Source organism: Dermochelys coriacea, chromosome 6 (assembly GCF_009764565.3).
Source record: "Dermochelys coriacea isolate rDerCor1 chromosome 6, rDerCor1.pri.v4, whole genome shotgun sequence".
NCBI lineage: Eukaryota > Metazoa > Chordata > Testudines > Dermochelyidae > Dermochelys > Dermochelys coriacea.
Genome location: NC_050073.1, coordinates 13,633,982 through 13,655,531, shown reverse-complemented (window position 1 = coordinate 13,655,531; position 21,550 = coordinate 13,633,982). Strand labels below are relative to the sequence as shown.

Below are 21,550 nucleotides of genomic sequence, written 5' to 3'. Positions count from 1 at the left end.
GGACCAATAAGGGGAGAAGATGCTTTCAAATCTGTGGGGGGTGAAGGTTTTTGCTTTGTCTCTTTGTGTGTATTCTCTTGGAGACAAGAAGAGAGACCAAGCAAGTAATCTAGCTCCCACTGAATGATGCATCTAACTTACAGAAATAGGTTTCAGAGTAGCAGCCGTGTTAGTCTGTATTCGCAAAAAGAAAAGGAGTACTTGTGGCACCTTAGAGACTAACAAATTTATTAGAGCATAAGCTTTCGTGAGCTACAGCTCACTTCATCGGATGCATCTAATAAATTTGTTAGTCTCTAAGGTGCCACAAGTACTCCTTTTCTTTTTACAGAAATAGTAAGTAATAGCAAGGAAATGCGTTAGAGTATCTTTTGTTTTAGCTTGTGAATTTTCCCTGTGCTAAGAGGGAGGTTTATCCCTGTTTTTTGTAACTTTAAAGTTTTGCCTAGAGGGGAATCCTCTGTGTTTTGAATCTTATTACCCTGTAAAATTACTTTCCATCCTGATTTTACAGAGGTATTTCTTCTGCTTTTTTTTCCTTTATAATAAAGTTCTGTTTTTTTAAGAATCTGATTGGTTTTTAGTGTCCTAAAAAACAAGGGTCTGGTCTGTGCTCACCTGGTTTACCTAGTTGGTTGGTAGATTATTCTCAAGCCCTCGCACAAAAGGGAGTGAAGAGGCTTAGGGGGATATTTTAGGAAAACAGGAATTCCAAGTGGTTCTTTTCCTGAATCTTTGTCTAACTCACTTGGTGGTGGCAGCAGTACCCATCCAAGGACAAGGAAGGATTTGTACCTTGGGGAAGTTTTAACCTAAGCTGGTAGAAATAAGGTTAGGGGGTCTTTCATGCAGGTCCCCACATCTGTACCCTAGAGTTCAGAGCGGGGAGGGAACCTTGACAACTGGTGTGGAGAAAGTGAATAAGTGTGGTGTTTAGATGTTGCTTGTAATTATTAGAATTGGAAGCACTGGCTTTTGGGAGTCTGAAAGGACAGGAAACAAGAAGGAGGCGGAGAAGATGAGAGGGTGGGAGAAAGCTACAGAGGGAGCAGCAGCATCTTGGTAAAGAGGTTTCCACTTTGAAAATAAAGTCCTGTTGAAGCTTGTTAATACCTTGTCTGGTTGATGCAACATTTTGGCGATGAGAATGGATCTTTTGCCTCTGAACCCATCTGCACCCTTTCTGCAAAGCCCAGGTGAGCCTCCAATTGCTTTTACTACCTGGATCCATATGTTTGAGACTTATCTGCTTGCAATCAGTGCTACAGAGATTTCTGAAGTAAGAAAGCATGCTCTGCTAATCCACTGCCTTGGAGCAGAAGGGCAGCGTATATTTTACACTTTTCCCCTTGCAGATGATAAATATGAGACTGCACTCACTGCATTAAAGAATTTTTTTGTGCTGTGACGGGGCAAGGCCAGATGGCTATAGAAAAGTAGTCTTATTGGGATCCGAGAAGTGGGCGGGCGAAGCCCGTCCACTGCTAAAGGATCCCCCCAGCCTAAAAGAGGGATCCACAGGACCTAGATACCCTAAAAATTCCGGGGGACAACTAATGAAATAACAGGGACAGGAGTGTGGTCAAAGGGTCGAACGAAGGGAACCAGACAGGGACACCGAGCAGAGAACCCCGGACAGCGCCCACAGCTCCTCAAAGGCATCAAAGGAGTCAGAGGACGCCGCCCAGAGAAACTCTGCCCGGATACGTGAACGGACCGAGGATCGGAAATAGGCCCCACAGTCACAGGAGACTCCGTCGGCCAACCTCCTCACTCTGGTTTTATAGATGGCCATTTTAGCTAGGGCCAGGAGGAGGTTGACCAGGAGATCCCATGACTTCGTGGGGTCACGGATAGGGAGTGCATAGATAAGAAGGTGAGGGGGAAAAGTGCAACCAAAAGCAAAATAAAATATTGGTGAGGAGCCGGAATAGGGGCTGCAGCCTGGCACACTCCAGGTATATATGTGCCAGGGTTTCCCTCACGCTGCAAAAGGGGCAGGTGTCTGGGATTGAGGTGAACCACGCCAAGTACACGCCCATGCTCACGGCTCCGTGAAGGAGCCGCCAACTGACATCCCCAGCAGGCCTCGGGACTAAGGTGGAATATAGGCTGGCCCACCGGGGCTCCTCACCCTCCAAAGGTGGCAGGAGGTCCCGCCATTTTGTATCGGGGTGGGACACGAGGGTGAGGGTGTGGAGCACGAGCGTGTATAGATGTTTTCTTGGCGCGGTTTGAAAGCAGAGCAGCTGCAACTCGTGCAGCCGGCTTACAGTGAAGGGGTGAGGGGATCAGTTGGGTCCACGGGGCAGGGGTCCAATTAAAAGGTCCGGCGGGCCTGGAGTAGGGGGTGAGCGGGGCATGCCCTAGTGCAGGACCTGGTCGAGATAAACCCGAGCAGTGGGTGGCAAAGCAGCCTTCACCTCCTGAAGTATGCGCCGGGGAGTACAAGGTCTGGAGAGCCCCATGTGCTAAGCGAGCATCGGGATCCAGCCAGTCTCCCTGGTCATAGTCTAGGAGGTCTCCGACTCTTGTGACCTCTGCCAGGACCAACCTCTGGCGCACCGAGCGGGACTCCGCCACCTGCACACGGAGCTGGGGGTTGTGTAGCAGGGGCTCCGCGAGGAGATCTGCCCCCTCGGTGGCCGCCATGGACCTGGTCGTTGAAAAGAGTTTCCAGGTCCGGAGGAGGTCTTGGTAGAAGACTGGCAGCCTGGAGAGGTCTGGTGGAAGACCTCTTGGATGGAGATAAAAGAGCTGCAGGTTGTATCGGAGCCCTCGGAAGTTGCGCAGGAAGGCGTGCAGCAGTATGCTCCACACCGGACTACCTGCACCATAAAGGAGCCTCTGCAGGGCCTGAAGGCGGAAGACATGGATCTGAGTAAGCGGACATTTCAGGCCCTGCCCTCCCTCCTCCAGGGGTAGATGGAGAACCCCTGCAGGGACCCATTGCAGTCCTGACCAAAAGAACTCCAGAATTGATGTCTGGAGGTTGGCCAGGAAACCTAGGGCCGGGACCAGGGTGTTGAGCCAGAACCAGAGCATGGACAGGACTAGTTGATTAAGCACCAGTGCTCTCCCTCGAAGGGAGAGGCACAGGAGTAGTCCTGTCCATTTCTGGAGCCGCTCTGTCATGCCGCCCTCTAAATTCTGCCAGTTCTCCGGCGGAGAGGGATGCATGGCAGAAAGGTAAACGCCGAGATAGAGCAGCGAACCCGTGCTCCACAGGATGGCCTGAAGCGCGGGGGGGAGGGAGCTCGCCTGTCGCCAGTCCCCTTCTACCAAGCCAGAGCTCTTGACCCAGTTGACCCGCACGGAGGAGGCTGCCAAATAGATGGCCTGGCAAGCCTCCACCCCCGCCAAGTCGCCCGGGTCCTGGACCACGAGGAGCACGTCATAAGCGTACGCTGACAGGACCAGCCGCAGCTCTGGCTCCCACAGCATCAACCCTGTCAGCCTCCTTCGGAGGAGACAGAGAAAGGGCTCGATCGCCAGAGTGCACAGAGGGGGCACCCCGGCCGTACTCCTCGCCCGAAGCTGATCGGTTCGGTCAGGGTCCAGTTGAGCCTGACCAGACACTCTGCGGAGGTGTACAGCGCCCGGAGAAAACCCACAAACTGGGATCTGAAGCCAAACGTTTGCAGAGTGCTCAGGAGATACCCGTGATCCACCCTGTCGAACGCCTTCTCCTGATCTAAGGACAGGAGGGCGAACGACAGACCATCCCTACACCCGAGTTCCAAAAGGTCCCAGACCAGATATAGGTTGTCGAAGATGCTGCGGCCTGGGACGGTGTAGTCTGGTCTGGGTGGACCACATCTGCCAGCACAGACCCTAGCCACAGCGAGATTGCTTTTGCCACGACTTTGTAGTCTGTGCTGAGGAGCGAGACGGGATGCCAATTTCATAAATCACGGAGGTCCCCCTTCTTCGGCAATAAGGCAAGCATGGCTCGCCTGCACGAAAGAGGGAGGACCCCGCTCCGCAAAGACTCGGCCCAGACAGTGACTAGGTCTGGGCCGAGGACGTCCGAGAACACGCGGTAGAACTCCACGGTCAGCCCGTCCATGCCTGGAGATTTATTGGTGGGCATGTGGCCACGGTGCCCTGCCTCCCGGTCCTTTTACCCTCCCCCATGAGGGCCCTTGCAGCCCGGAGGATTTGATGAAAATCCCCCCATCACTGGAGAGCAAGCTGTACTTTGTTGCGGGAGCCACGGACTCTTCTAAAAACTCCCACAACTCCTCTCGCAGCGCATGGGGGGGTGGGATTACGGTCTCCTGGTTACTCCCTGACGGGGCCCTTGGTACAGCCCCGTGGCCCACCGAGACGGGCAGACAGGGTGCGGACCCCCGACGGGGCTCCTGATGGGTTGGCCTGAACGCTGGGGCGATAGGGGGCGGCGCAGGGAGGATAGCAGCCCTGGTGGGTCGGGACGGGTAAACACAAAGGTCGCTCCCTGGGGGTCATCAATTGGAAAAGGGAAGGAGACAGCCCCAGGGGCAGCAATAATATCTCGGGAGGTGGACGGGATAAGGACAGGGGCAGGGGCAAGGTTAGAGGCAAGATTCTGGGTGGGGAGAGGGCTCTCAGTGATGCCGGGCGCAGGCTCTATGCTGGATTTAGCAGCCACAGCATCAGGAGATGGACTTTCTCCTGTAGGGCCCTCTCCCAGGAAGGAGGTTGAATGCTCCTCACCAACGAAGGGTGCCCCTGGTGGCTCAGGTCCCAGCCGTGTGGCACTGGCCGTCGCCTCAACAGGCTCGTCGGCCCTCAGCGGGGTGCCATCTGCAGCCGGGTTGATGGAGGAGTCCAGGGGCTCCTCGGAGGTGGGAGAGGAAGCAATGGTTAGGGGGAGGGAGCATGGGGAAACGGGGGCCGAAGTGAAGTCGCCTAGATCGAGGCCCGCTGGCATAGGGTCGTCCTCCCCCTGGGTGACCGGGGTCAGACCTAGGGCCTCGATCTCCTCATATATGGACGGGAGATCAGTTTCCGCCACCCCAGGATCCTCCCCGCTGGCACCTGACGTGACGGTCGCCTCAGGGCAAGCTGAGGTTTCAGATGGCATCAGGGTAGGGGGGGCTCCCTCAGGGGCCTTGGAGGGGAGGGACTCCCATGGAGGGGAGATACTGCCTTCCAGTGCTGCCACGTTTTCCTCAGCTGGCACCGGTGGATGGAATGCACCCGTGGGTAGAGCGGAAGGCTCGGCTTCGGCCTCCGCATCAGATGGAAGGAGCAGAGCTCGAGCCTTCCACTTGCCCCGCTTCCCCTGGACTTAGGGCCCAGCCCTCCATGGCATCATCCGGGGGCTGGCTAGCAGGGTTCACGTCAGGGGGCAGAGGCGATGGCTCAGGGACTCGAGGGGATAACAGTGGGGCAGCACAAGGGAGGGCATAGTTGGGGAGGTGTCCCTTGGGCCCGAGCGGGAGCAATGGTGGACTAGGGAGGAGGAGGGGTGGTTTCGGGTGCCGGGCAGCCAGGGGCGCCAGCGAGGACTGGGCCGGTGCCCTGCCGGGGCTCGGGGGTCCCGGATGCCCCTCCTTGCCGGGCCAAAGGACAGTCCCTCCGGATGTGCCCCATCGCCCGGCAGAGGTATCACCGAGCCTCCCCCGAGGAGTAATGCACCCGGTAATGGGCCCCCTGGTAGGGGACTAGGAAGGACCCCTCCAGCGCCTCTCTGTCACGCGCCGCCGGCGGCAGTTGAAGCTGCATTTGCCAGCAGAACGAGAGGACGTGACGGAGGGCGGGGTCTTTGCAGCCCAACGGGAGAGGGCTGATGACAGAGATGGGCTTCCCCAGGTAGAGAGGGCGGGTAACAGGGCAGCATTGGGAAGAAAGGGGAGACGGAGGTCAGGACCAGGCGGACGCCCAGGTCCTCTAGCGGCTCCCAGGGGACAAACATGCCCCCTACTGCCAGGCCCTTTTCCACTGCCTCCTGGGTGGCGGCCTCCGATGTTAAGAAGAAGACGACCTTCCCATACATTTTGGAGGCCGCCACAATGGCCGTGGGCCCCACCACCCTCGCCGACGCCTGCACATAGGTCTCCACGTGGGGCGAGGCGGGCACCAGGAGGCAACGGACGCCATGCTTCCTGGCCATGGTGGGAAAGGGGCCCCGGCCGCTATAGATGGTAGTGGAGGCGGTGGGCAGGAGAGATGACGTAGCGGCAGGCGGGCGGGCTGCCGCCACCTGGGCGTTCGGCCTGGGGGCTGGGGGAGGGACACCCGCAGAGCTGGTGGAGGGAACAGCAGGGAGGGATGCCCCATCCGGTGGTGGGGCCGAGGCATTGGGGGAAGCCCCTGCCATCAGGGGCCTGGTCTTTTTAGCGGGGCCCTTCCCCTTCTTCTTCCCCTGGCCCTTTTTTGGAAGATAAAAAAAAAGAGAGGAAGGCCGCGAAGGCCTTGGGAACCTGGATCCTGACCCAGGGCCAGAAGACCTCCCTAGTAGGCAGATGGACACGAGCAGCCAACAGAGAAACTTCCATCACAGAAGGTGAGCCAGAAGCTGCCCCCAGCCCTGACAGCGGTGAGCCATTGGAAGAAGCAGAAGCCGGCCCCTGGGAGCTTGGGCAGGTTAGTCCTGGGAGAAAGACTTTTGGGCAGGACCAGGTGGAGGACTCCAGATATGATAATGCCAGGAAAGAGGTGGCCGAGATCGATGGGATACCCGTGGATGGGAAGGTCCGGGGTCCTGGACCTTACTTTATAGTTAAGAAAGATCTCCTGTACTGTGTGGTGCAAATGAAGGAGCAAGAGATACAACAACTCCTGGTGCCACGAAAACATCAAAAAGCCATATTGAGTCTCGCCCACAGTCATCTGTTTGGAGGACACCTAGGAGTGGAGAAAACCCAGGCACGGATCCTGCGGAGGTTCTTCTGGCCAGGAGTACATGAGGATGTCCGGCAATACTGCATCTCTTGTCTGGTGTGTCAGTTACATAGCCCTCGCCCGCACTTGCGGGCTCCTTTGATACCTCTTCCAATAATAGAGGTTCCTTTCAAACTGATAGCCATGGATCTGGTAGGGCCCCTAGAGAAGACAGCTCGGGGCCACCAACATGTGCTTGTTGTACTGCACTATGCGACCCGGTACCCAGAAGCTGTTCCCCTGCGCAACACAGCTTCCAAGACAATAGTTAAGGAGCTAGTACAGATCTTTGGCTGGGTTGGGCTACCCAAGGAGATACTGACTGATCAAGGGACACCTTTCATGTCCAAGTTGAAGAAAGATCTCTGTTCATTGCTCCATGTACAAGCCCTCCGGACCTCTGTATACCACCCGCAAACAGATGACCTTGTGGAAATGTTCAATAGGATCCTCAAGGCCATGATCAGGAAAGTGGTGAGCCAGGATGGGAAAGATTGGGATACCCTATTGCCTTGGAAAGCGTTGTGGTTCCAGCGGCGTCCGGTGAGCTCTCACTGGCCCTTGAAAATCCGGGGGAGATGGTGTAAATCTCATGAAGTGAGCTGTAGCTCACGAAAGCTTATGCTCAAATAAATTTGTTAGTCTTTAAGGTACCACAAGTACTCCTTCCCTATTGCCTTCCCTCATGTTCGCCATTCGGGAGGTTCCGCAAGCCTCCACGGGTTTCGCTCCATTCGAACTACTATATGGGCGCCACCCTCGGAGCATACTGGATATAGCCAGAGAAGCCTGGGAAGAGGAGCCAAATCCCGGAAGGAACATAGTTGAGCATGTACTGCAGATGAGAGATCGGATAGCCCGAGTTACACCCATTGTACGGGAACACTTGGAGAGAGCACAGGAGACCCAACGAACCCATTATAACCACCAAGCGAAGCTTCGACGGTTCCAACCAGGGGATCGGATGATGGTACTGGTGCCCACAGCAGAAAGTAAACTGTTGGCCCAGTGGCAGGGACCCTATGAAGTAATCGAAGCTGTGGGAGAGGTGAACTATAAGGTGCGGCAGCCAGGCTGCCGGAAATCGGAGCAAATTTACCACATCAATCTTCTAAAACCTTGGCACGATCGAGAGGCATGCTTAGTCATGCAGGAGACCCTTTCCCAGGAGGATATCTTACACGAGCAAGTGAAGATATCATCCGACTTGTCGCCGATCCAAAAGATCAAGGCAGCCGACGTGATTAATCGCAACCGAGATGTGTTCTCTACAAAACCAAGGTGGACGACTGAGACCTATCACCATATCCGCACAATCCCCAGAGCCAAAGTAATATTGAGACCCTACCGAATCCCAGCAGCCAAAAGAGAAGAAATCAAGGCCGAAGTAAAGAAAATGTTAGAATTAGGGGTTATTGAAGAATCTTACAGTCAGTGGTCCAGTCCAATTGTTCTAGTGCCTAAACCTGATGGTACCATGAGATTCTGTAATGACTTCCGCCGACTGAATGAAATATCCCAGTTTGATGCATACCCCATACCACGCATCGACGAACTGGTTGACCGACTGGGTAGTGCCCGATTCTTGACTACACTGGATCTGACAAAAGGGTACTGGCAGATTCCTCTGACCAAAGAAGCTAAAGAAAAGACAGCGTTCTTCACCCCGGATGGGCTATTCCAGTACACCGTCCTCCCTTTGGGCTACATGGGGCCCCAGCCCCAGCCACATTCCAGCGCCTTATGGTTAAGCTGCTGCGCCCCCATACTATTATGCAGCTGCATACCTAGATGTCATCATCCATATGCCAGACTGGGGAACCCACTTGGAGAAAGTTGAGGCAGTACTGCGCACCTTAAGGCGGGCTGGCCTCCCTGCTAATCCCGCTAAATGCGCCATAGGGCTAGCAGAGGCTAGGTACCTGGGATATACTGTGGGAAGAGGCATAGTGAAGCCCCAAAAGAATAAGCTAGAGGCAATTCAAAACTGGCCCTGGCCGACCCGAAAGAAGCAAGTCCGTGCGTTCCTAGGCGTGGTAGGCTACTACTGACGGTTTATTCCCCACTTCACCACTAGGGCAAGTCCCCTAACTGACCTGGTGAAGGCCCGAGGTCCAGACATGATAAAGTGGACCAATGCAACAGAGGGGGAATTTACTGATCTTCGGACGGCCCTCTGTAATGACCCCGTACTCATAGCCCGGACTTTAACAGGGCAGTTCTGTCGCAAATAGTGGGAGAAGAGGATCCTATACCTAAGCAGAAACCTTTTCCCAAGAGAACAGAAATATGCAGTAGTCGAGAGAGAATGCCTTGCTGTCAAATGGGCTATGGAGACACTGCGTTACTACCTCTTAGGCCTTACTCTTGTGACAGACCATGCACCCCTCCAGTGGATGCAGCGGAATAAGGAAAAGAATGCAAGGGTCACCAGGTGGTTCTTATCCCTCCAACCATTCCAGTTCCGCATACGGCACAGGGTTGGATGCCACCATGGCAATGCTGATGGTCTGTCATGAGCATACTGCCTGGCGTCCCAAGTTGCCTAACTCTATGGTGTTGAGCAGAGGGGGGGGGATATGTGATGGGGCAAGGCCAGATGGCTACAGAAAAGTAGTGGGAGATAGATATATTAGCTCCAGGCTAAACAAATCTCTGGTACCAGGATAAGTGAAATGGCAGCTGCTCCAGGTCAATTAAGACACCTGGGGCCAATTAAGAACTTTCCAGAAGGCAGGGAAAACGCTAGGTTGATTGGGACACCTGAAGCCAATCAGGGGCTGGCTGAAGCTAGTTAAAAGCCTCCCAGTCAATCAGGTAGGTGTGCATGTCAGGAGCTGTGGGAAGAAGTTGCGCGGTTGGAGAGGCTGAGTAGTACACACCATATCAGGCACAAGGAAGGAGGCCCTGAGGTAAGGGTGAAGTGGAGCTTGAGGAAGTGAGGGCTGCTATGGGGGAAGTAATCCAGGGAATTGTACATGTCATATTTCTAAAAGGTCAGCTACCATAGCTGATACTATTAGGGTCCCTGGGCTGGAGCCCGGAGTAGAGGGTGGGCCTGGGCTCCCCCCCCCACCTTTGCCCCTGATTAATCACCGAGACTGGGATACAACAGAGACTGTGCAAGGAAGGATAATTTCTCCTCACCTCCCTCACTGGCTTATGATGAAAATGGCTCAGTAGACTGTGACCCTTCTCTCTCTAGAGAGAGAGAAGGGTCACGTGCAGGGTCACAGTGAGCCTCTGAGGCTGGTGAAATCCGCCAGGAAATGCGGGACCCACGACGGCAAGGACAGAGCTTTGTCACAGTGCCAAAAGTGAATGTAGTAGCTAATCGCTACAGATTTCGCCAGCGTGAGCAGAAACCAGGGGAAACTATAGTGCAGTATATTGCTTCCCTGAGGAGTCTGATTGTAATTTGTGACTTTGGGAATATGGCAGATGAGATGATTAGAGACCAGCTCATTGAGAAAACAACCATGCTTCGTGTAAGAGAACGCTTACTTCTAGAACCACAACTTACACTAGAAAAAGCAATAACCATTGCTACTCAGATTGAGTCAGCTACAGCTGAAGCCAAAATAATGAGCATGGATACAGGAGGCACAGTCCAGGCTGTGACTCCTTTCCAGAAAAGTTCACTACCACTGCAGACACACAATTGCAAGAGGAAAACTAATGAAAAACCACTGAATCAGCAAATTCAAAATATAGTAAAAGCATGCTTTCGCTGTGGATCCCCACAACACCTTACAAGCTACACAAGATATCCAGCAAAAGTAGCTCAGTGCAATCATTGCAAAAAGATTGGACATTTTGCTAAAGTATGTCGCAGTAGCCAGTTCAATCAACAGGTGCATGCAGTTATAATACCAGATGTTACTATGCTGAGCATGGACAAAATCACTACTGCACATATTCCAGAACAGATAAAGTGCACTGTAAACATTTCTGCCATACCCTCAGACAAACCACACTCTATTCAGCTAATGTTGGGCACTGGCTCAGCGGTATCTATACTACTTAATTGCATCTATCTGCATTCATTAAAGATGTGCCTCTTACTGAACCCAAACTTCACTTGGTGTGCTATTTGAAAAACCATATTCCAGTACATGGCTGCTTGCCAGCAATAGTTACTTTTGGTGATTGATGTGTAACTGCAAAGTTCTACATTGTCCACAAAGGCACTCCTATCCTTGGCAGAGATTTATTGGCTGCTTTAAATCTCAGGGTAGTTAATGGACGAATTGATCTTCCTCAGCAAAGCACTCTTGCGGTACACACACCAGTTTCAGCTGGGACCCAACACCAGGTTGAGGAGAAACTCGGCTGTGCTTATGGGTTTCTGCATAAAGTTAAAATGCGGAATAACATGATGCCTGTACGACAGAAGTTACGGCACCTACCATTTTCAGTCAGGGAAGCTGTTTCAGAGGAATTTAGAAAACTTGTTCAAAGGAACATTTATTGAAGAGATCGACTGCTCGGAATGGGTTTCACCTATAGTAGTGACGCAGAAGAAGGGTGGAGGCATTCGTAGAAGTCACCTACTACAGGACAGGCGCAACAAAGAAAATAACAGAATGCCACTAGCCATCACCTTCAGCCCCCAACTAAAACCTCTCCAACACATCATCAAGGATCTACAACCTATCCTGAAGGACGACCCATCACACTCACAGATCCTGGGAGACAGGCCAGTCCTTGCTTACAGACAGCCCCCCAACCTGAAGCAAATACTCACCGGCAACCACACACCACACAACAGAACCACTAACCCAGGAACCTATCCTTGCAACAAAGCCCGTTGCCAACTCTGTCCACATATCTATTCAGGGGACACCATCATAGGGCCTAATCACATCAGCCACACTATCAGAGGCTCGATCAGCTGCGATCTACCAATGTGATATGTGCCAGCAATGCCCCTCTGCCATGTACATTGGTCAAACTGGACAGTCTCTAAGTAAAAGAATAAATGGACACAAATCCGATGTTGAGAATTATAACATTCAAAAACCAGTCAGAGAACACTTCAATCTCTCCAGTCACTCGATTACAGACCTGAGGGTGGCTATCCTTCAACAAAAAAGCTTCAAAAACAGACTCCAACGAGAGACTGCTGAATTGGAATTAATTTGCAAACTGGATACAATTAATTTAGGCTTGAATAGAGACTGGGAATGGATGAGTCATTACACAAAGTAAAACTATTTCCCCATGTTATTTCTCCCCCCACCCCACCCCCCACTGTTCCTCAGATGTTGTTGTTAACTGCCTGTCACCATGAAAGGTTTTCCTCCTCCCCCCGCCCCCGCTGCTGGTGATGGCTCATCTTAAGTGATCACTCTCCTTACAATGTGTATGATAAAACCCATTGTTTCATGTTCTCTGTGTGTGTATATAAATCTCCCCACTGTATTTTTCCACCAAATGCATCCGATGAAGTGAGCTGTAGCTCACGAAAGCTTATGCTCAAATAAATTTGTTAGTCTCTACGGTGCCACAAGTACTCCTTTTCTTTGTGTATAGAACATTGTTGTAATCAAGGTCCTGTAGTGGCACCAAATCTTATATAAAGGGGGTCAAATGAGGTGTCTAAGAAAAGCTTATGGTTTGCTGGTTATGGTTATGCTATCTGTATATGTGTATCATTTTTATAGTTGAAGTTTTGAATATTAGCTTTATACTGTCTGTATTTCAAACTTATGCTATGCTTCTGGGTGACACCCCAGACAAGTTGATGTCAGCTCTGCCTAGCCTGCTTGATGGCTCATTAAGGACCCTCAGCTATACAAATGACCCATTGAGAGCAGGCAGACATGCCTTGGGACTCAGCAAGGTATGCAAGGACATGCCTATGACAGAACTCTGAGGTTTTTCCATACCATGTGATGGATAGTGTTAGGATATAGATAGTCAGGCCTGTCTGTAAAGACCTGTACTCTAAGAATTGTAGCTGTATTCCTATCACTTGACTAGTTATAGAGATATAAAAGAATCAAAATCATTGTCTGCCGGCATAAGCTCCTTCTCTTACTGTGACAGTCTGAGGCCCTGTGCTTAGACTAAGGCCTTTGGCTAAGCAACAGAGGCAGCCATAAGCTGGGAAGCGACCGGTCACCTCCTCACATTCCAACCTAGTCATATTGAAATAAGGGGCTATTGGGCTGTTAGGAATATGATCCTGTCCTGATAATGCCTATCGCCTCCAGAGAAAGGGAAGTGCCTAGAAGATGTAAAAGGAAACTTAGTTTGATAGCATCCTGTCTGGCAAGAACTCACTGGGATGTGAAATCCGCACTTCTGTATTGTTTTGTCATTATAGTTCCCACTTTGCCATTGTTTGTCTGTATAATCTCTGTCTGGTTCTGTGATTGTTCCTGTCTGCTGTAGAATTAATTTTGCTGGGTGTAAACTAAGTAAGGTGGTGGGATATAATTGGTTACATAATCATGTTACAATATGTTAGGATTGGTTAGTTAAATTTCAGGAAAATGATTGGTTAAGGTATAGCTAAGCAGAACTCTAGTTTTACTATATAGTCTGCAGTCAATCAGGGAGTGAGTGGGTGTGTGGGTGGGGGAAATGAGAACAGGGAATGGGGGTGGGGAAATTGGAATCCTGTTTGGCTAAGGGCAGGAATGGGAACAGTGACACAGGTGTAAAGCTCTGTTGTGTAGGAGCTGGGAAGGGGGACACTAAGGAAGGAAACTGGAATCATGCTTGCTGGAAGTTCACCCCAATAAACATTGAATTGTTTGCATCTTTGGACTTCGGGTATTGTTGCTCTCTGTTCATGCGAGAAGGACCAGGGAAGTAAGTGGGTGAAGGAATAAGCCCCCTAACACTTGTTAGTACCTTGCCTGGTTGATACAACAGTAAGGAAGTGTTATTTACTCCTTCCCATAACACAAGAACCAGGAGTCCCCCAATGAAATGAAGAGGCAGCAGGTTTAAAACAAACAAAAGGAAGTATTTCTTCACACAACACACAGGCAACCCATGGAACTCGTTGCCGGGGATGTTGTGAAGGCCAAAACTACAACTGGGTTCAAAAGAGAGTTAGATAAGTTCATGGAGGATAGGTCTGTCAGTAGCTATTCTCCAAGATGGTCAGGGATGCAACCTCAGGCGCCGACTCCATGGGTGCTCCGCTCAGGGGAGGAGGTGGGGTGGAGTGAGGAGGGGAGCTTGGCTGCCAGTGGGTACGGAGCATGCCCTAATTTTTCCCTGCGGGTGCTCCAGCCCCAGAGCACCCATGGAGTCTGCGTCTATGTTCCCGCCCACCGCAGATCAGTTGTTCAGCGGCATGCAGGAGGTGCCGGGAGGGAGGGGGAGGAGCGGGGACAGGGCACGCTTGGGGGAGAGAGCAGGAGGAGGCAGGGCGGAGGGTGTCCTTGGGAGAAGGAGTGGATCGAGGGCGGGAAGAGGCGGGGTGGGGGCTTAAGGGAAGGGGTAGAGTGGGGACAGGGTGTGGGGCGGAAGGAGGATCAAGCTCCCCTTCCCCCCCCGCCCGGGGTAGAGAGGAAGTTGGCGCCTATGGACGTAACCCCATGCTGCAGGTGTCTCTAAACCTCTGACTGCCGGACGCTGGGCCTGGTCGACAGGGGATGGATCACTCAGAGATTGCCCTATTCTGTTCACTCCCGCTGAAGCATCTGAGAGCCGGCATTGCTGGCAGACAGGATACTGGGCCCTGGAACTGTGTTCTTTGGGCTGCGTTACACCCAGTGGGGAGAAGTCAACAGGAGGGTTCTGGGAGCAGCTTGTCTTTGATCTCTTGTGTCTGTGGCTGCTGCTGCTGCAGTGGGTTGGAGTCGGCTCCTGTCCATGGTCTAAGGCTGGCTCCAGGGAGAGGAACTGGCTCTTCCGCTCCACCCCCTCTGTAGTCAAGGGGGATTCTCTGGGGAGCTGCTTTCAAAAGGACATAGGGAACCGCCCCTCCCTTCTAGCCTCTTCCCAGCTGGATTACAGGATCCTTCACTCAGCTGCTGAGTGTTGGCGCCACCTGCTGGGGAGTTCGGGTCATAATCCATGTTTGCAAATTTCCCCCTTCATCATCTGTTTCATGGTACAGGCGAGGATAAATCCTAACATTGCTGGTGCCATATCTGAGGAGCTGGGTAGGGGTCACTGTGGCTCTCTTCACTGCTGGAAGACCGATGCAGGTATCTATCCCATCTACAAATGGGGAGCCCTCTCACATATGGATGAGCCTGCAGAGATTCAGAAGCTGAAGAGAGGAAGGACTGATGTCCATCATTACCAGTACTCAGGAGCAGCAAAAACTTGATCAAGTAGATTGTGCCCGTCTGATCCTTAAAGACTGGGCACATGGATTAGTTTTTCAGGTCAGTGGCTACATCTTCTGCAGGCTGCAAAGTAAAGGAAAGTCTAAAATCAAATGTTCTTTTCGTTGTCGTTTCTCTTAATTCCTTTTTTGTGCATCACTCCGCCTGAGCAGGGAACACAGACTAGTCAGTTTCACTTTTGCTTAGTCAGTTTCCAGTCTGTTTCATGGTGGGGTTCTGGCACAAAGCTGCAGTGTTGGGGCTGCAAACACCCAAGGCAAATGTTTAAAAATTGAAATGAAAGAAATGAAGTGCTGTGCATTTAGACCACATTTCTGTTGCTGGTAGATCCATGCAACCTGTCCAGCCACCGTGTCTCAGTTCTGTACAGAAATTAAAGCCCATTGAAAGCAGCATTAGGGAGCAGCTGATTTTCCATCTCACTGTGGGTGTATTTAGGTTCTGAGCACAGGTTTCAGAGTAGCAGCCGTGTTAGTCTGTATCTGCAAAAAAGAAAAGGAGGACTTGTGGCACCTTAGAGACTAACAAATTTATTTGAGCATAAGCTCAGTATTAGTCCCCTGCTCTGTGCTCAGTTTAGTCATGGCTGTTACCTCGAGCAAGCCGCCCCATTCTCCTTGGCTCTGGAGCTTTGAGGGTGGCGATGGTGAAGGGATACAAGGTTTTAAACCAATTGTACGTTTGGGGCCTGAACTCCTAGGCTGCATCTGGTAAATGACAAACTGAAAGCACTTATGTTCACACTGGGTAAAATTCTCCCCTGTGCAGAGACTCAGCACATGGCCCATGTACCACTCAAGTCCCACTTGAGCCCCTTCTGCACAGGGGAGAGTTTCACCAATTGCCAGTGTGTAAAATCCTTCTCTGTAAAATCTAAATGCTGGCCTTAAAACAAGGCCCTGGAATGTGCCATTTGTGCAATAGCCCTACAAAGCTCTGAGCAGGGCCGCTTTTAGGGCGGAAGCAAGGGATCGAATTTCTATCGTTATTAAAACACATTGGACTGGCAGAGCTGTATGGAGAGACCGAGGGGGAAATGATCTGTATTTTGCTGAAAGGTGGGGATGCTCACTTTGAATTAGGGCCCACTGGCATGTCTGCTCTCTGGGGTGCACAGGGGGGTGGTATACTTCTCCTGCTGCACATGAATAACTCTGCAATGCTCCGCAAGCGTCCTGGTGTTGTGGGGCATCTCGCTATTACCTTGTCTGTGCCTGCCAGGGATCAGTTCCCTGACTCCAGCATCCTGAGCAACACAAGCCCTCCCCTTCCAGCCTTCCAGTTCCACTGTCCCTTTGCAGATTAAAGATATGCACACCCCAACCCTCGAGCCCTCTGAGCATCCCCTGGAGGGTCCAGCCCCAGGTCCACTGGACATTCTCAGGAGTCACAGATCCGCTGTTCCCAAAGGACCAGTGCTTCCCAGCGACACCTGAGAACACACAGCACTTGGGTATGCTTAGAGTGAAAAGACATACACGTTTCGTTAACAAACACAGAGATTTGAGCCAGAGCAAGTCGGTCATGCTGGGTTTACAATGGCGCCAGTGGCGCCTGGCCCATGCTCAGAAGGGGCCCCAACCTGTTCTGCTTGCTGGCTCCCCCTGCCCACCACTTGCTCCTCTCGGCCTGCAGGGTCGTGCAGAGCGCTCTGCATTTGTGGGGAGGTCTTGGGGAGACTCTGACTATAGGGAGTCGGCGGGGTGTTGCAGAGGTGCTGAATTTCTGATCTCCCCATGGGTGCTTGACCCCAGCTCTGTCTGAAGCCCTGCCCCCACTCCACCCTTTCCCCCAAGGCCCTGCCACCCACCTCTTCCTGCCCCTGCTCCTCCTCCTCCCCCCCCAGCGCCTCCTGCCCACTGCTGAACAGCTGACCAGCGGCGGGTGGGAGGCGCTGGGGACGAGGAGGGGCATCTGATCCGCGGGGCTGTCGGTGGGTGCTGAGCACATGCTTTATTTTTTTTTCTGTGGGTGCTCCAGCCCCAGGAGCACCCACAGAGTCGGCACCTGGGGGTGTTGGGTGGGGGGGGGATTTGTGGAGTGGCATGGGCCCACTCCTGAGGGGAAGGGGCATGCTGGCAGCACAGGTCTGGTGGGCCACTGTGTGTCTGGCAACTGCCAGTTTATAAATAGTGTCCTCGCACTGGTCTGGGTGGAGCGGGGACACTCCTGCCATGCCATGCCCCATTGCCTCTGGCTGGCCCCTCGCTCTGGGGACTGACCTCCCCGTGCCATGCTCCACTGCCCCTTGGGGGGCCCACAAATATGTTTGGCGCCGGGCCCACAAAATGTTAATCTGGCCTTGAAGTCGGTAGAAGTATTGGCAACAATTGGTTACATTGTAAAACCATAATACGTTTTCTAGAGCCTAGACTTGCCTAACAAGGCACTCTCCTGTCTCATAAAGTTGAGCTCACCTACATCTTTCTCCCAGCACTTCACAACCTTGCTGGCTGTGACCTTCCATTCATAAGACAAGCCAGCTGGCAGCGTGTCTTCTAGGTGAAGGATACCGTGTGACTCCATGCAGTCTCCTGATATACCGACTACTTCTTTGCTCTTAGTCACAAACAGGAGACTCTCCTGCTGTGGGCTCCTTCCTGGAGATTTTATGATCTTTGTCGACTTCACAGTCTCGATGGGTTCCGCATGCAAATAGACTTAAATTGTAAGACACATGCTACGCAATGACCAGCCAGGGAGCTAACTCTCTCCTACCCCCTGCCTGGTTAGAACCTGGGGATCACCTTCTGGTGACCCGTCTTCACTTACAAACTTTAAGAACACAGAAAGAAAAGGAGTACTTGTGGCACCTTAGAGACTAACAAATTTATTTGATCACAAAATTACAACAGAAACTTAATGCAACCAACCGTTCATGATAAATAAACCAAAAGATTGAATACTTGAGAATAAAACTGTTATAAAGACTGGTTTAAAAGAAAGAGTTCAACTGATTCTGTTTTTCAACCACAATAGTCTCCGCAAGGGGAGGTGCACCATTTCTGGAGGTACTGCAATACCTGGTCGATGTGCGGAGTGGATGGAGCAAGCTCCTATTCCATCTCCCTGTTCCAAAAATCCATTGGAAAGCATCGTGGTTCCGGCGGTGTCCTGTGAGCTCTCGCTAGCCCTTGAAAATCTGGGGGAGATGGTGTAAATCTCGTGCCGGGCCGTACCCATATCTGCAGCAGGTCTCCAAGGTGAACAGCCTCTGGCATGTTAGAACAATGTAGGTAAGGGAAGTCGTCAAGCCAGATCCATAACTTCGGGATAAGGATTGGCTCTAAGGGCTGGGTTGGTCGGGCTGGGGCGTGAAGCGTGGCTGGGCGTGCATCCGATGAAGTGAACTGGAGTTCATGAAAGCTTATGCTCAAATAAATTTGTTAGTCCCTACGGTGCCACAAGTCCTCCTTTTCTTTTTGCGAATACAGACTAACACGGCTGCTACTCTGATACCTGTCCTTAAGAACACAGGTTTCCATATAGTTCTACAACCTTTTAACTATTATCCTTACAACGTTTTGCAATGATTGTGATGGCTACTGGCTTTCAGTAGAGACCTCACATGCCACCTTTGAGTGAAATACTATGCAAATCCCTGACACTAGGGGATACTGTAACCAATTTTCTCCCCCCCACACCCCGCATGCATGCACATGCACACTGTGCCCTCTGCCAGTTGGTATCAAAGGATCCCTGGGTCACAAACTCCCATCATTTTCAATGGGAGTAATGCCTCCCATCTGGCCAGGTGACAGGCGGTCAGGAATGAGCCTCGTCCGCTTGCAGCTCATGCACGGCTCCCTCGGGTCCTCTCTGAAGGTGCTCAGTTGTTGTTTTAGAGGCAAAGGAAAATGAACGACAGCTCAGTTTGTGGAGAGACCTGGCGCCTGCATGGAGACGTCCCAGGTTGTTTCAGGGCCTGATTGCGGCTCCGTCGAAAGACCGCTGTGGCCTTCAATGGGCTTTGGAGCAGGCCCTACAACTAGGGTGACCAGATAGCAACTGTGAAAAACCAGGACGGGCTGGAGGGTAATAGGCGCTTATATAAGAAAAAGTCCCCTAAAACAGGACTGTCCCTATAAAAACGGGACATCCGGTCACCCCACCTACAACAATAACATATACAAGAGTAAGAAGGGGACTGTGGGGGGAAAACAAGCTCATAAAAGTGCTAATACCTTAAATGGGCAGAGGGTGGCACTATAGAATAAGAAAGCAGATTGGCATGCAGGGCTTTGTAATGGTCAGGCCTGAGAACGACCACAACTCATTTCATTGCTGCCACAAGCTATTTCTTTCTTCACCACCGCAGCAGTGAAGGGGTGGAAGAAGCCTTTTAAAGCTGCAGCAGCTGCTCCTACAATTAAATATGTTCTTTGGAAGGTGGGCAGGGGGGTTCCTGGCTACTGTGTTAGATCCACCATTGAAACAGACCAGAGAAATAGGACAGAGGGTCAAAAAATGTTCATGATTTAGAACACTAAGAGGACCAGAGATCTGCTTTGTGTTTATTTTCTCATGCTCTCTCTCTAAAATTCCCTTCTGGATCTAAAGGTCAAACAGCTAATTAGCTAAAAAGTAAGCCTGATTGATACAGATACACAGAAAACACACAGCAGCAAATCCTGGAAGTTAAATAGTCGTTAAAAACTCCTTGTGAGTGAACTGAATAGGAAAATACTGAACACATCAGATGCTTGTTTTAGGCTTTCCATAGCCCATGGGGGCTAATTTGATTTGCTGGCAAAAACGGAAAAAGTCTCTGTAATTTCCGTTACCAACCCCTCCACAAAGGTCAAGCACAGGATGGAAGCTGATGTTTGATGATGGTACTGGGGATGGAATGTGCTACAGCCTTCCTGCCCGCCTATGTTGGAATTAAACTGTTGCTACTTTTATGCATATTGAACGATGGTTGAGGCAAACTCCTGTTCCCAGTTTTACACCTGTGTAGCCTGTTTGTTGTGACCAGCTCCTGTCTGGGAACCTGCCAGACGGTGCCTGTGGTTTGGTGAGCTGACTGTGGGTTTGGATCTCACATCTCTTGGGGAGCCTGGCCTTGTCTGGGACTCAGGAGACCCAGTTCCCAGCTCTGCCACAAACTCCCCGTGTGACCCTGGGCAAGTCACTTGATCTCGCCGTGCTTCAGTTCTCAATTGTCCACTTGCATTCTGAGTCCCTTTCTCCCCCCTTGCCTGGTAGCTCTCTGGGACAGGGCCTGTCTCTTCCTGTCTGTGCAGTGCCCAGCAATGAGGCCCTGCTGCTGAGCGGGGCCTCTGAGAGCTGCTGCAATACAAACAAATAACACCAGAAGAAAGCCATCTGATTCCAGCAGCCAAGTGCTTCAGCCGACTGGAGGAGAGGGTGGGGTATCTGAGGGAAACGGAAGACAGAGATTCTGACCCTGGCTTAGGAGAGCCTGCATGTCTCCATGAACAGTCTGGCCGGGTTGTGGGTGAAATAGCCCAGTGTTCATTAACATTAACACTCGCCCAATATACGTCCCTGTTTAGTTGCCTCTGTAAGAGCCCCCTTGGGCCCCTGGCCTGAGCGTAGCAGTGGAGAGGAGGGTCGAATGGAAACAAGACATCACAAGAGAGAGGCAGGAGGCAGAGGGGAGAGAAGAGGGAAAGGGAAAGAGGGGAGGAGACGGAGGAAGGAAGAAAGAATGGACTAAAGCAATGAGAAGAGGGAGGCGAGCCAGAGGAGGAATCTGCTGGCTCCCTGCATGGTTGTAGGGGGGAGTGAATGGTTCTCAGAACCAAGCTGTCACTTTGTCTAACCTGCCCCTTGGCGTGTCTGCCTCAGCCAGTGTCTGCACTGAGGACAGGCAGTAACTGGCCCACTGCTGCCAGCCCAACGGTGCAGCGCTAGTGGTGATGGCAGAGGGGGAAGCAGTTGTGGGAAAGTGTTATGCAGACAAAACAACACAGGATTGTTTCAAGGGACAAGACAAGATGTCACATTTATTATAACACAATTTGATTTATGACCAATAACAAATATCTAATGCCTATGTGTACACATATCCCCCCCCCAAAAATGTTCTGCAGCTGCTGTATAGTTACCAGTCCTGAATGTAGCTTGAGTTCGTGGCTTGGGTTCGTAGCTTGTGGTGGCTAACTGGCCAGGAAAGCCGGGCACAAGGAAGAGCTGGGTCTCTGATGGGCATGCACTGATGCCCTTCCATGTTGGCAGCAGAATTAATAATTTTATTAAGATAATGTTGAAGTAAAAAGAAAACGGTACAGAGTTTAGGCATAGAAGTTTCTGGTTATCAGGGAATAAGGTACAGATTATCAAGGGATGTGAAGTTCAGTTTAGGAGCGGGTAGCGTAAGGAATACATAATCTGCA

At 51.6% G+C, this 21,550-nt stretch overlaps 1 pseudogene; it reads right to left on the bottom strand.

Annotated features, from left to right (window-relative positions):
- Window positions 1-18,177: 18,177 nt before the first annotated feature.
- LOC119858124 lies at window positions 18,178-18,341 on the bottom strand (annotated as a pseudogene).
- Window positions 18,342-21,550: the final 3,209 nt, after the last annotated feature.